Raw genomic sequence first — 15,369 nt, 5'->3', positions numbered from 1 at the left:
GTATAACTTTAATACACTGCAAAGATTTTGTCACTAATAAGGGGATGGATAACTGAATGATCAGCTTTTGATTTAAATTTTGAATGCAATTTATCACTCATAATATACTCAGCACTTTTATGAATATCTTATTTTATGAGATGTAGTCATAAGCAATTTACAAGGATTCATCCTCTCCCTATTTTAATTAAGGAAGCCAAGAATAAGTTACATTAAATTTGATATGCGTGACCTATTACTTGCTAGATCTTGTGGCATACAATATACACAAACAAAACAAGGTTTGGAGAAGAATCAAATTGCTACATTTGAGGAGAAATAAATAGATCATATTAAAATCTCATATAAAAAGTAAACTTTTTAACACTTTAATAACAAAATTACTTTTATTGATTAATTTTGTCAGCAATTTCATGCACAAAGTATATGGTGATTAAACTTTTACCTCCTTCCAATTCCTATTAACTATCCTACCCCCATTCCTGCTAGCTCCTTTTCCAGAATCATGACTTTGGCTTGGTTTTATGACCTCCTTACTTTAGCCAAGTACATCTGTGTGCTACTGGATTGGAGTTATCCATTATCCTGTGAATACAACTAATGGCGGTAGCACTCCTTTCCCTGAATCTATCACTAGCTGAGGGTTCAGCAGTCAATGTTGGGGATGCTGAAGCCTTCCTCCTTGTTTGCCTGACTTTTGACAGGTGTTTACATTATGAAGGCACCAACAGCTGCTAGGAGCTCACAACTGTAAATGTTGTGTCTTATCAGGTGGTAGCATCTCATGTTTTTCCCTATCTTCCATTTTGTCATTTCTTTACACCTTCTCTTCTATAAAATGACACTATATCTTAAAATACACATCACTAAAATAGGGAAATAATGTCATATTAGATATGGGCCCTGCTTCTTTCCATGTTCCTATAACCCATGAATCTGCTGCAAAAAAAAATTATATCCTTCCCAGTCACTCACTCATCACCAAGTTGCCGTTAAGCACATCAGTGATGTTGCATGTTTATTATGAAGATATTTTTTGTATTTTCTTATTAATATTATATATCAGTAGAAATACAGGGTATGATAGATTGACATATACTAGTATTTGAGGTCTACTGGAAAATTGAAAATGAATCCTTTTTGTTGGATTATATTGTTGTGATAATATAATGAGCTTTGTAAAAAAAATAATTTATCTTGTAGAATGGTTCTTAAGCTCCAGAGAAAAGATCTGACCTTATCTACTGAGGATAAATCAAGTAGTAGGGTCAAGGAGATTCTCCCAACAGTCAAGATGATATCAAAGGGAAAACATTGTAAAGTAGGTTCAAACTCTCATAGACTGTTGGCTTTATGCTTGGAGGGAATTTACACCAAAAATAAATTAAGAAATAAGCCTTAAGGTTTGGTAATTATGAAGAACATTCTTCTCTGATCCTGCATCTCAGTGATGCCACAGATCTGACCGATATTTGCTGTTGCAGTCTCTGTATGCAGAGAGTAGAATCACAAACCAGGCTGGTGAGTGGAGACATGCAGCGCGCACAGCTCAGCCTCATGTCTGACAGTTTTTCCTTTTGGAAAAGAGCATCCTTAGTAACCTGCCCTAAGTTAATTCAATCTTTCTTATTTGGCAGGTCAATGGGAAACTCACTTATCACAGATAGAAGTAGCATCCATCAATGCCAACTCTTATCAAGAAAAAAGAGAAAATAGCTGTGATATGATTTATTCTTTTTTTTTCTTTTTTCTTATTTTGCTTGTTTAGGACTATGCCTTATAAGTTTATGAATAAGTTTTTGAGAGTGTTTTGACTCAAACTTGGTACTGCCTTTTGTTTTTTATAAAATTAAAACAAACACCTTCTTGTCATCAAATGAGAGCAAGAACATTAGTTCACGGGGTATTTGCACCTGGTGCACAGCCATATTGTTTTTTTCTCCTTTACCATTAGTTTCTATTGTTTCTTCTGCTGCTGTAGCTGCTACTCCAAGAACTGCTATTATGTATGAGGAAGCCATACAGGAGCCATGTTCACAAACACCACTAATGGCTTTCTTCCTTTGGATTTTCACAGGTCAACCACATTGCTGAGGTGTTGTGGCTTTACAAACATTTGTGATGTTGTTACTCAACAGTTAAGGTTGCTAACGATTATCAAAGTGAAATTACATTTTATTGCCACTAACTTGTTCTAGAACCCTTAAGGAATAACTTCACTGAATTTATACAAGATGGAAACAGCAAAACCATTCTCGTCCTGTGTAGCTATGACCCTGCATTATTAGCTTACAGCAAGAATAAATTTCTTCTCAGGCAGAGAATTTAATATTTTAATACTTTGAGCATATCTCAAGTCTAAATATGTGCATTCACAAAATGGCATTATCTTGACAGAGGATGTGAACTATAACTTTGCATTCAGTAAAATACCCTCTTAATGGGAAGCAACGAGTTACAACAAGTGTCCCAAAAGAGCCTCACTGTGGCTGCAGATTGATTTTTATAAAAACTCTTTGCTTCTTTCTAATGAGTCACAAAACTCGAAAACCATCCTGCTGTGAAATCAAATAAATCTTGTTCTGCTTTGAATACAGAAAGGTCACAGTGGTGTGATATTGAAAGGTGTGAAGAAGAGAGTGACAAGAAGAATCCTGGCCCATTTCTGACAATACAACTCAACCAGAGTTTTCAATCCCTCCTCTCCTCCCAGCTCTATTCCACCTCCACTTTTCTCTACTCCTTTGTCTCCAATCAGAAAACAGCTGGCCTCCGAGAGATAGCAACCAAATGCTACAACATAAAATACAGTGAGACAAGGCAAAGTCCTATTCTTGAGGCTGGAAAAGCCAATTCAATAGGCGTAAAAGAGTTCCAAGGGCAGGCAAAAGAGTCAGAGACACACCCACTCCCACTGTTAGTAGTCCCGCAAAAACAACAAGCTAACAACCACCACATAAATATGAGGACCTGTTTCAGACCCATGCAGGCCCCGTGTTTGCAGCATCAGTCTCTTGTGAGCCCAGACAGCACAGTGATTCTTGGATTTTGACAGAGTTCTGAAAACATTAACTCAGCTCTGTCACTGTACTCTGACACTCCATGAACATAGCACAAATAATTGTAGAATTTGTTTTTTGTTAAAGGTTCTAGCAAGATTCAGAGCCACATTAAAAATTATCAGTATTCTTAGCCTTCCCAGTAGACCCCTTCCATGCTCACCCATTCCCATTTCTATGGAGTTTTTTGTGTTTTTATTGTTTGAGATAGTACCTCAATGTATATGTTCTTACTGTGTAGCCCAGTTTGGCACTAAATTTATGATCCTCCTGACACAACCTTCCAAAATGCTGGAATTACAGGCAGGCATCATTATTTCTTATGTATGAGTCTGTTTTTATTTTATTTTGCAGTAAATAAATATAAAGCTTTAAACAAACAGCTTCATTGTTATCTTTATAGCTTTTGAGAGGCCTTGTTTGTCAGAATCCAGAAACACTATATGAATTGAATTGAGATGAAAGGAACCCAGCAGTTGATCTAAAGCCCGAGATAATACAAATTGAAGGAGTTTCATAGTTTTCTGTCTTCCTCATTTTTGATAAAAGAATGACAAAAATAAATTCTCATTTGGAAAAGATGACGTATTTGTTTTTTGAGTTTTCCAGAAAATGTGTACTAAAGTTTAGTTGTTCTTATGCTTAAAATAGCCAAAAATACCTTGTAGAATAAAATATTATTATTACATTGATCCCTATTATTTTATGCTGGAACTCTGCAGAACTATGTAAAGAATTTTCTTGTAATTTTCCCTACAGCTTGATAATAGGACTTTTGTCTAGTTGACATCAGTCTGCAAATTAGACGATCTGTCCAGGCTTCCTTCTTGTCTCTTGGTTTTCTTTAATGTGCACGAGTCTCACACTGGTAGTCACAAAGAGTGCTCCATCATTCATCAGTAAATCAGTTGGCATTTCCAACTGAGCTTTAAATACAAGAAACCTTTCCAGTGAAACATTTGTACTGGAAAGTGACCTTTACCATACCTTTATGTAATTTTTATATGTCCAATTGTCTCAGCTTTCAGTTGTCAGAAAGTAGCAAATGGCCTACGCATGCAACCGTCTCACCGACTTCTTTCAAAGTGTTCTCACTATTACTTCATAATAAGAAAATTGATGCTGGCTACTGCCATGTCTTTTTAATACTGAAAAAGTAAACTTTAGAATTTTGCTAAAATAAAATTAAAAGCCATTAAATTATTTTGTAGTTATTTCACTTGGGTATTATGCCTTATAAATTACTGAAAATATCCATCCTAGTTTACAAGTCACAAATACTGGCACGGAGAATGTGAGTTATCTGTAGACTTAAATTCTACCATTTCCACAATAAAGATGTGGTACAACCTTGATGTGCAGCATTGATTAAGTGATAAATTGCCAAAAGCCATTTAATAAATTTAATATTAAAACACAGAATTCTCACGTATTTGTTACGCTGAATTTACTGTTCAGCATGTAGGGTTAGTTGGTTGGTTAAATGTACTGAAGAATTATCCTGGCTGTCTTTTCTACTTACAATAAAATATATTGGTGTCAGGAGAGATGGCGGAGTCTTGTGGAAGACCTGGATTTGATTCCTAGCACCCATACAGTGACACACACCTACTTGTAACTCCTATTAAAAAGGATTTAATGCCTTCTTCTGAAGTCCACTGGGACCAGACATATACATGGCAAGCAAACTTATACAAGAGAGAAAAACATCCATACAATAAAATAAACAAAAATATAAAACTTAAAAAGAAAAATATATTAATAAATGTATAGTTGGTAGCTGAAGTATCTCAGTTAGACATTAATACTATGGCAACTCTTATAAAAGAAAACATTTAATTGGGGCTAGCTTACAGTTTCTGAGGTTTAGTCCGTTATCATCATGGTAGAAAGCATGGTAGTATGCAGGCACACACAGTGCTAAAGAAGGAGATAAGAGTTGTACATTTTGATTTTCAGGCAGCAGAAGGGGACTGTCACACTAGCCCTAGCTTGAGCATATAAGACCTCAAAACCTGACTGCATAGGGACACATTTCCTCCAACAAGGCCACATGTACTACACTAAGGCCATGCCTCCTAATAATGACCTATGAGGGAGATTCCTCCTCAAATCAACACATTCTACTCCTTGATCCACATAGGTTTGTAGCCCTACCATAGTGAAAATTGTACTCAATCCAACTTCAAGAGTGCCCGTAGTCTATAACAAACTCAACCTTATTTGTTCAAAGTACAAAATCTCTTCTGAGATTCATGCAATCTCTTAACTGTAATTCTCTGTAAAATCAAAATGAAGAAGCAGATTACACACTTCCAGCATACAGTGATAAAGAATATGCATTATCATTCTGAGAGGGAGCATAGTGAGGGAATACTAGACAAAAGCAAAACACAATCTCCAAACTCTGCATATCCGTGTTTACTGTCAAAGTGCTCTTCTGATCACCAGTTTCTTTCAGCTTTGATGACTGCACTCTCTCTCTCTCTCTCTCTCTCTCTCTCTCTCTCTCTCTCTCTCTCTCTCTCAGGCTGGTTCCATACCCATTTGCAGCTCACCTTAGCAGGTATCCCAGAGCACTGGCATCTTCAATATTTTGGTGTCTCCAAACAACCAGACCTCACCTTTACAGCTTCATGAAATGGTTTCTCTAGGCCTTTATGCAGAGACACCTCTGTCATATACCTGGCCTTAGCAGCTTTTTTTAGTCTCTGAGGGAGATTCCATAACCTTTTTTCTTCTATCCTTGACTCCAAAGCCAGAACCACATGGCTGAAGCCACCAAGTTCTGCTGTTTGCTGGAGCTGGAACATGACCCCCTTGTTCAAATACATCTTCAGTAGATTTCTGAATTTGATAGTTATCTTGGACTATCATGAACCTACATGAAACCTCCAGCCCAAGTTGTCTTCTAAGTTTCATACGTGTAACATGACATGTGTGTGCACACTAACACCTTACAGACACACACACACATCATATACACACAGCATAAAACATGCAAAAATAAGAATCCATTACGTGATGGTTTGAATGGGAGTGTTCTACATAGGTCCATGGGGGATGTTACTATTAGGAGGCACTGCTTACACTGGCTGTCCTGGAACTTGCTCTGTAGTCTAGGCTGGTCTCAAACTCATTAAGCCCCAGTTAAAGTATTCAACTGCTTTTTTAACCCAAAGTTCCAAAGTCTATATTCCTCCAAACCAAAGCATGGTCAGGCCTATATCTGACCAAAGCAATACCCCAGTTCTTGGTACCAACTTCTGTGTTAATTAGTCTTTCTATTGCTATAAAGAGACACCAGGACCATAACAACTCTTAAAACAGAAAATATTTAATTGGGGCTGGTTTACACTCTCATAATTCTAATTCATTATTCTCATGGCAAGAAGCATGACATACAGGCAGACATGATGCTAGAAAGGGAGCTGCGAATTCTACATCATAATCCACAATAGCAGAAGGAGAATGTGAGCCACAATGGACATAGCTCCAGTATATGAGACCTCAATGCCTGCCCACACAGTGACATACTTCTTCCAACAAGGCCATGCCTACTAATAGTAACATCCCCCATGGACCTATGTAGAACACTCCCATTCAAACCATCACGTAATGGATTCTTATTTTTGCATGTTTTATGCTGTGTGTATATGATGTGTGTGTGTGTCTGTAAGGTGTTAGTGTGCACACACATGTCATGTTACACGTATGAAACTTAGAAGACAACTTGGGCTGGAGGTTTCATGTAGGTTCTGATAAATAAACTTAGGCCACCAGACATGGTGCAAGTGTTTATACACACTATGAATACCAGTATTCCTATTCAACAGGCTCTCAGTGAACACCCTTAGGCCAGAGCTCTCAGACAGCTGAAGAATGCAAGGATATTTTGAATATATTTCTTTGAGAAGACATATATAGAAGAATGACATTTAAAAAATAAATGACAACAAAGGCTAGGGAAGTTGTGAGAATGAAGCTGTGTTCACTTCCAGTGAGAACAGAAAGTGGTACAGACACTGTGGAAATCAGCATGGAAGTTTTGCAAAACAATAAAGACCTAGATATACCACTCCTCATTTTATACCCAAAGGCCTGTTAAGACATGCTTACACATCTATGTATTTTGCTGAACTATTCAAAATACCTTGGAAATGGAATCAGACTATACCCAATGAATGAATAAGAAAAATGCGGTGCATGTATACAAAATAATTTTATTTAGCCTTGCAGAAAATAAATAATGTCATTTGAAGATAGAAATGGAAATCATTATGTTGAATGAAGCAAGCCAGATTCAGAAAGACATAACATGTTTTGTTAGTTTGGTGGGACAATAGAGCTTATGGACCTATATATGAGCTAATAAAAGGATGAAAAGAGATATTAATGGAGAGAAGAATAAAAGTGAAAGTAGTGATTACCTGTGGCATGAAAGATAGGCTTTTTGGGAGTGGATCAGTAAGAGGGGTATCAGGGCTGAGAAGTTAGAGTTGTTATGTTGTGGAGGAATGACCAAACCAGCTCAGTCAGTCAACAGGGTCTCAAGTGAGAGAGTAAGGATTGAAAGAGAAAAAGTTAGACAAAATTATAACATGACTCCTGTTCATACTGAGGCTGAAGCTGCTTTATTATTTCCCAGACTGCTTTTATATCATTCTAAGAACATCCAAAGCACACAGTCAGTTCTTAGATCAAAGACAAAGTAACCAAGTGAAGGAGTAGACAAGGAGATTACACTAGAAAGTAACTAGGTAGAGTAATAAGCAAAATGATCACATAAGGAAATAATTCAGCAAAATAGTAAACAAAGCCCCATGGTCACTGTTATTCTTGTCTAAGTCTCCTTTCTTGTCTGAGCCCAGTGATAAGTGCCAAACTCCTAGAAGTGGCACCAAAAGCTTTCAACAGAGGAAGACTTAACAAAAACTTATGAAATTTTCATAATGAAATCCATTGCCTCTCATTTTACTTAAAACTAATCAGAGTGAAAATATTCCACATTATAAAATTAATTATTATTATCTAATACTCTCAGTATCTTCAAGTTTGTTCAAATGTACTTCATTTGACAAATATAAACACTGAGAGATGACTAAGCTATGTTGTGATTCAGAACAATAACATTTGTCACAGAAGTGTAGTGTTACGGTTAATAGATCTGTAGCTCAGAGGAAAATGAAAACCTGAAAAAGAAAGTACTTCCATATGTATAGTGCTTATAAATTAGCCCAGTTTTTAATTTCTCATGAGGTTAACAAGCAAAGCATACAATCAAAACTTAAAGATTTGTATACAACAAAAAGCCAAGACATTCGAAATATACTTTGAATACTGTGAAAAACATTGCACTGATAGAGATTTTGAATTTTCTGTACCTATATGCATAGCTATTACTTTCTTAATTTCCATACATATGGCTATTCAAATTTATTTCTGAAAAATACTCAGATGACAAGTTTATATGAGAAAAACTGTCCGATGTGTTCAATCCAGTTATGTTTAATATACTGCAGCAATTACATTACTTGGTTATATAGACAACTAGAATGCTTCCAAGCATAAAAATAGATCTAGCTCAGTCGTCTGTGAATGCTCAAACATCATTTAACACATGATGCTATTTATCAAGAATAAACCATCAGGAAAATGCTCGCCGATGTGTGTCAATTTCCTCTATAAACATAAACAGCTGAGCCTGCAGTTGATTATCCTCTATTCTGACTCCTGATAATTTAGGCTAAGAATTTTTGAATGGGATGCTATCAGGCTCTTCATATTAGCAACCACTATCTCATATCACAAGTAAACAAATCCTATTTCCAGTACTTGGCACCATCTCTTGAGAGAAAGATGCTCCTGGCTGTCCCCTTTGCACTCCATCTTCTGGTTGGGTCCACATCTCTAACCACAATGCCAAAAGCTTGTAACCACCAGGGACCACCAGATGAAACCCCTGCCCCAATTCCTTGCCTGCTGGCCCCTCTGGGCAAACCCAGCAGCAGTGAACTCCTCTCTGTCACATTTGTACTTCATTTCCCCAGGTCAAATGTCCACTTGAATCCCTGGAGGCATACTGCTGCCAGAGGTAACTCAGTGACATCCCTAATCCCCAAACCCCTCCCTGCTGGGTCATCAGCAAGCCCAGCATCTGTGAGGCAAACCCAGCACCAATGAGGTCTGCCTGTCCTGTCTGCATTCCATTTTCTAGTCCACATCTCTAACCACAATTCCAAAAGCCTGAATGCAACTATAAAGGATCACCAGGTAAGACACTAACCCAATTCTCTCCCTACTGCCCCTCTGGACAAACCTGCTCTGTCCCCTCTGCACTCCATTTCTGTGGTCACAACTCTGCCTGCATCCCTGAAGGCTTGCTGCTGGCCAGGACAGAGGCCTGCAACCACCAACTCTACCTGTAATCCTAGAGATCTCCTTACATCGGGGACTACTGGGCCTGCCAACACTAGAGACAACCATATGTCTAAAAGCCAGCTTAAGAACACAGGGGAATGCCAGGACAGGTAGGTTGGTGAGCAGGGGGAGAGGAGATGGTATAGGGGCTTTTGGAGGGGAAATCAGGAAATGGGATAACATTTGAAATGTAAATAAAGAAAATAAAATATCTAATAAAAAAGATGCAATTAGAAAATGACCAGAAAATTAAAAAAAAAAAAAAACACAAAAAACAAACAAATCTACAACCAATAAAAGACATTGTAATATAGCACCGTCAGACCCAGTTATTCTACAACAGAAAGAATACATGGAATCACATGAAAATTACCTTGTATTTAATATTATGAAAATGATAGAGGCCTTTAAAGAGGAAATGAGTAAATCCCTTAAAGAAATACAGGAAAATACAATCAAACAGGTAAAAGAAATGAACAGAACTGTGAAAAGCCTGAAAATGGAGATGGAAGCAACAAAGAGAACACAAACTGAGGGAATCCTGAAGACAGAAAAACTAGGAAAGAGATCAGGAACTACAAATACAAGCATCACCAACAAAATACAAGATATGGAAGACAGGATCTCAACCATAGAAAATAAGGAATCAATACACTGGTCAAAGAAATGCTAAAACTAAAAACTTTCTAACACAAACCATCCAGGAATTTTGGACACCTAAAATTTCCAAACCTAAGAATAATAGGAATAAAAGAAGGAGAAGACTCCCAACTTAAAGGCCTAGAAAATATCTTCAACAAAATAATAGAAGAAACTTTTCCTAACCTAAAGAAAGATATGCCTATAAATGTACAAGAAGCTTGCAAATAGAGTGGACTGAAAAAAAGAAAATCTTCCCACCATCTAATAATCAACACACTAAATGTACAGAAGTAAAGAATATTAAAAACACAAGAGATAAAGCCAAAGTGATTTAACGTTGGTGAGTGGTTTCTGTCTAGAAAATCATCCATTTCATTTAGAGTTTCCAGTTTTGTGGAGTATAGGCTTTTGAAGTAAAACCTAATGATTCTTTGAATTTCATCAGTGTCTATTATTATGTCTCTTTTTTTCATTAAATCAAGGTCAGACAAATAATATACATAATCCTATAACCCTTAAGGAAATAGATAGAAGCAGTCATTAAAAATCTCCCAATGAAAAAGAGCTTAGGGCCAGATGGTTTTACTGCAGAATTCTGCCAGACATTCAAAAAAGAACTAATATGAATTTTCCTCAAATTTTCCACAGAACAGAAACAGAAGGAACACTGCCTAATTCGTTCTATAAGGCTAGAATTACTCTGATTCCTAAACCACACAATGACTCAACAAAGAAAGAGAACTTCAGACCGATTTCTCTTATGAACATTGATGCAAAAATACCCCCAAAATACTCTCAAACCAAATCCAGGAACACATTAAAAATATCACCCATCATGATCAAGTAGGCTTCATCCCAAAGATGCACGAATGGTTTAATAAATGAAAAACCATCAATGTAATCCACCATATGAACAAACTCAAAAAAAAAGAAAAAAAATCACACGATCATCTCATTAGATGCTGAAAATCCTTTGAAAAAATCCAGCACCCCTTCATGTTAAAAGTATTAGAGATATCAAAGATATAAGGCAAATACCTAAACATAATCAAAACAATATATTGACCCATCCAGCAGGTCCAGTTATTTGAGGGTCTCGAGGGGACCTTCTCCTAAGAACCAAATGGGGGGAGGGAGAGACGAGAACCAAGTGCAATGAACAACACACGGAAGCAATCTGATTAGCATCAAGGTCTCCCTGTATTCAGCAAGGCTCAAGGCTTAAATGCACACGCAAAACGGGAAGTACTTCTCAGCAGGAGGAATGGGGCAGCAGAAAATTTTCTTTTGGCAACTACAGGACTACATGGGGAAGCAGGAACTTGGTGGTATCAGGGTACATCTTGAGGTCAGGACATTTGGCACTGACTTAGGGCTGGAACAATCTGTGGTTGTTCTCGGAGTGGTGCATCAGTGGCCCGCTTTTGACTCCTTTTTCTTCTCGGGGAGTGGGGGGGAGGCCCAATTCAGAGATCAGGACAATTGTGTTGTCTTAATAGCTCCCAACAATATACAGCAAGCCAATAGCCAACATCAAGCTAAATGGAGAGAAACTTAAAGTAGCCCCATTAAAAATCAGAGACAAGACAAGGCTGCACACTCTCTCCCTATCTATTCATTACAGTACAGAGCAATAAGAGAAGTAAAGGAGATTAAGTGGATGCAAATTGGAAAAAAAGAAATTGAAGTATCTCTTTTTGCAGATGATTTGATATTATAATAAGCATCCTAATCAATTCTACCAGAGAACTCGTACAGCTGATAAAGAACTTTAGCAAAATAGCCTTTTGCAATAGCCAAGAATAATATAAAGTATCTTCGTATAACTCTAACCAAGCAAGTGAAAGAGCTGTACGACAAGAACTTCAAGTTCCTGAAGAGAAAAACTGAAGAAGATGGAAAGATCTCCCATGCTCATGGATAGGCAGGATTAACATAGTGAAAATGATCATCTTACAAAAAGAGAACTACAGAATCAATGAAATCCCCATCAAATTTTTGTGCACCTTGAAAGAGCAATTTTCAACTTCATATAGGAAAATTAAAAACCCAAGATAATCAAAACAATCTTAAACAATAAAAGAACTTCTGGAGGGTTCTCCATCCTGAACTCAAGTTGTACTACAGAGCAATGGTAATAAAAATTACATGGTATTGGTACTGAAACAGACATGTTGATCAATGGAATTCATGCAAAAGTATTCACAGGCAGAAAAAGATGAATGTTCAGCCAGAGTAATAAGACAACTAAAGAAGATCGAGCAGTTATAAATTAGAAAGAAAAAAGTTATAGTATTAAACTTTGCATATGATATGATAGTACTACTCTAAATTACTATATTTTACTTTCATTGAATTCCTTCTATTCCTTAAAGGAAAATGGTTAAATAATCTACATAAATAATACATAAATTCAAAAATCTAATAAATATTTCCAGATAGGTTTGAGATCAAAAGGACTGACAAACATCCAAGTCCTGAATCTGGTCTAGATGGGACAGTCACTAGAAGCCCTTCATCCAATAATTTATAAGTTCAATGGCTACAACACTAGGAACCGTAGGGCAGAACTAAACTCACCACTCTTCTCAGTTTACATAAAGAGAATGTTTTCCTGGTACTAAGCTGCAGACTCAGAGATTGTAAATTGTAATAAAATGCCAGTAAACATGAAATTGTACAGCATCATGTAACTTAGGGGACATAAAAGTCGAACCATGAATTAATTTCAAGTTGTCAGACTCATGGCTCTACGATGTCTTAGTCAGGCAACTTACAGACACAGTACAGAAAGTATGAAGAACATGGACTTTGGAGATAGTAGCTGTGACTCTACCACCCACTGATAGCAAGCATACCTTCCTTTTGCTTTGTTCAGTTCCTTCATCTCAGTCCATTTTGTGCTCCTTTAACAAAGTACTTAATGTGAAAATGTATAAGAGAAATAAGTTTATTTGGGTCACAATTCTAATGACAGGATCCCTCTGGCTATACCATAATATAGGCTATACCATATATAGAGGAGGTTTTACATTGCCAGACTATATGCAAGAGAGGCCATGTGACAAAAAACAAAGCAGGAGAGTGAGTTAAAGAAAATAAAATTATTTTAACACCTGTTCTTGTGATCAATTCAATGCCATAAAAAAAGCAATGAGTCATTTTTCCAAGAGAAGAATCAGTCCCTTTTACCTACCTAACCATCTCTTAAAGAAATCTTCTCTTTACCCTGCATTTACAGACAATACTTACCCCAGAAGCTATAGATAATTAAATAATAAATTCTTTATGAATTGTTGGCCAAGAGATCCAAGAGAGTCCCTCCCCTGACCAAATATTGATTGCCACTATTGCTGTTGCTTTCCAAACTGAACTTTCAAGTAAGACCCTAGAGCTGAAGACAACACTTTGGGTATAAGATAAAAAACAATTATGCTAGAACTGAGCTAAGAGAGTCCTTCTTTTTGTTTAAGTTGCCACAGGGTTAATATTCGGGAAGAAAAAGCCAGCTATAGACTTCACATGCTATAATACCAATCTGTCAGGCAAGATGTTATGATTTTGACATGACCATTATGGAGGTAACCAACTTCATTTTTACTGCGTCTGGGGGCTGCTCAACAACATGAAATATCTGTTACTGTGGGCCTGATAAAAGATGCACGGACTGGAAAGGTCACACACCCTAGTGTATACTAGTCCTACTGCTGCTGCTTTGCTAAGTGGGTATTTGTCAAACTGCCTTCTAAATATTTATGTTTGTCCTCAAGAGTTTGCACTCCCAAACTCCCAAATTTGATCAAAAATACACACACACACACACACACACACACATATATATATATATATATATATATATATATATATATATATATTCACCCTCAATATCTTCCCTCCTCCCTTGCAACAGCCTCCTCTTCCCCTCAAACAAAACGTAACAAAAATCTCACCAGGGAAGCAGCTTTGGTGTTTCATACACATAGCCTTTGTCCACATTTCTTTGTGTGCAAATGTTCATTGCAATGAGTCATTGGTCTGGTTCTACCCGCTGGCTTCTGCCACATTAATAATTGGCTATCCTGTTGTTGTCCTGTGTCATGGAGATCCTGCAGCTTTGATTCTGCAGGACTGGCCTCTTCATATGCTCCAGTAGTTAATAGATGGAGTAGATGTTGGGGTAGTCTAACTCAGAGTCCTGGATTTGGACCTGAGTGATAGCTTAGTTGGTCTGCCCAGCAGCTCTGTCATATGCATGCCACCTGGGACAGATCTACAATGCGACTTAGGTGAAGTATGGGTCCTACTCTTGTGCTCTCTGGCCCTAGGAGTCAGTTCTTTCACACTTCCCAGGTAAGGAGTGAGACCAACTCTTCGGTCTCCTACAGAAGGCTAGGGGATAGAAGAATATCTGTTCCCACCCATGCCACTGAAGGACATGTGAAGGGCTGGTCCAGCTCTCCCATGCTTACTCTCAGGCTGGCTTACCAAAACCCCACCAACAAGGCCAGCTGTACTGTGCTGCTCAGGCAAAGGTGCAGGAGCCAGTCCTACTCAGAACTTAGATGTTTCCATAGACCTAGGCAGCAGCCCAGACTAGGACTGTTTGTACGACCTTTGGTGGTAGCAAGGACATAGACACAGACCACTGCTGGTTCAGGACCATAGATTCAAACCTGGCCCTTGGTGTAGCCTCCCTCAGCCTTGAAGCAGGCTGATCCAGACTTTGACCATGCTGCCACTAAGAAGGAGATTTCTTAGGGTAGAGCCTTCTGACCTTGATGGCTCTATTTGCTCTTCTCCAAGACTCTGCTTCCTGCTGAAAGGTCCTTGAGACGTTCCAGAGACACACCCTGTAGATAGCCTACCAGCTGGCTTTAAGCACCAAGAATGGGCTGGCAGGGGATGGGCCTACCCTCTTTATAAGCATGGACTCTCAGTAAACATCAGAGGTTTTGAACAGAAAGATTTGTCTTGGCCTCATTCTTTTCTCACTGTCTGATGTCTTTCAGCCCCAGCTCAACTTTCAGGGGAACCCAGTTCATGTAGCAGGCAGCTACACCTTGGTGGCAGCACTAGCCCAGATTTTACTGTGGCCTCAGATGGCAGTCCAGGCTACACATATCAAGCTGTTCCTCCCCATCTTAATGTTTCCAGTTCTATCTCTCTTCATAGTGCACAAACTGTTCTCCTTCTCTGTCTCTCCCATCCATTCATTATGTATTTGCTCATTATACTATGTCAGTAATGA

This window comes from Mus caroli, unplaced genomic scaffold (genome assembly GCF_978045245.1).
Source record: "Mus caroli unplaced genomic scaffold, Mus_caroli_1 scaffold_15, whole genome shotgun sequence".
Classification (NCBI taxonomy): Eukaryota; Metazoa; Chordata; class Mammalia; order Rodentia; family Muridae; genus Mus; species Mus caroli.
The sequence above is the reverse complement of the archived record's forward strand: the minus strand, read 5'-3'. Positions refer to the sequence as shown.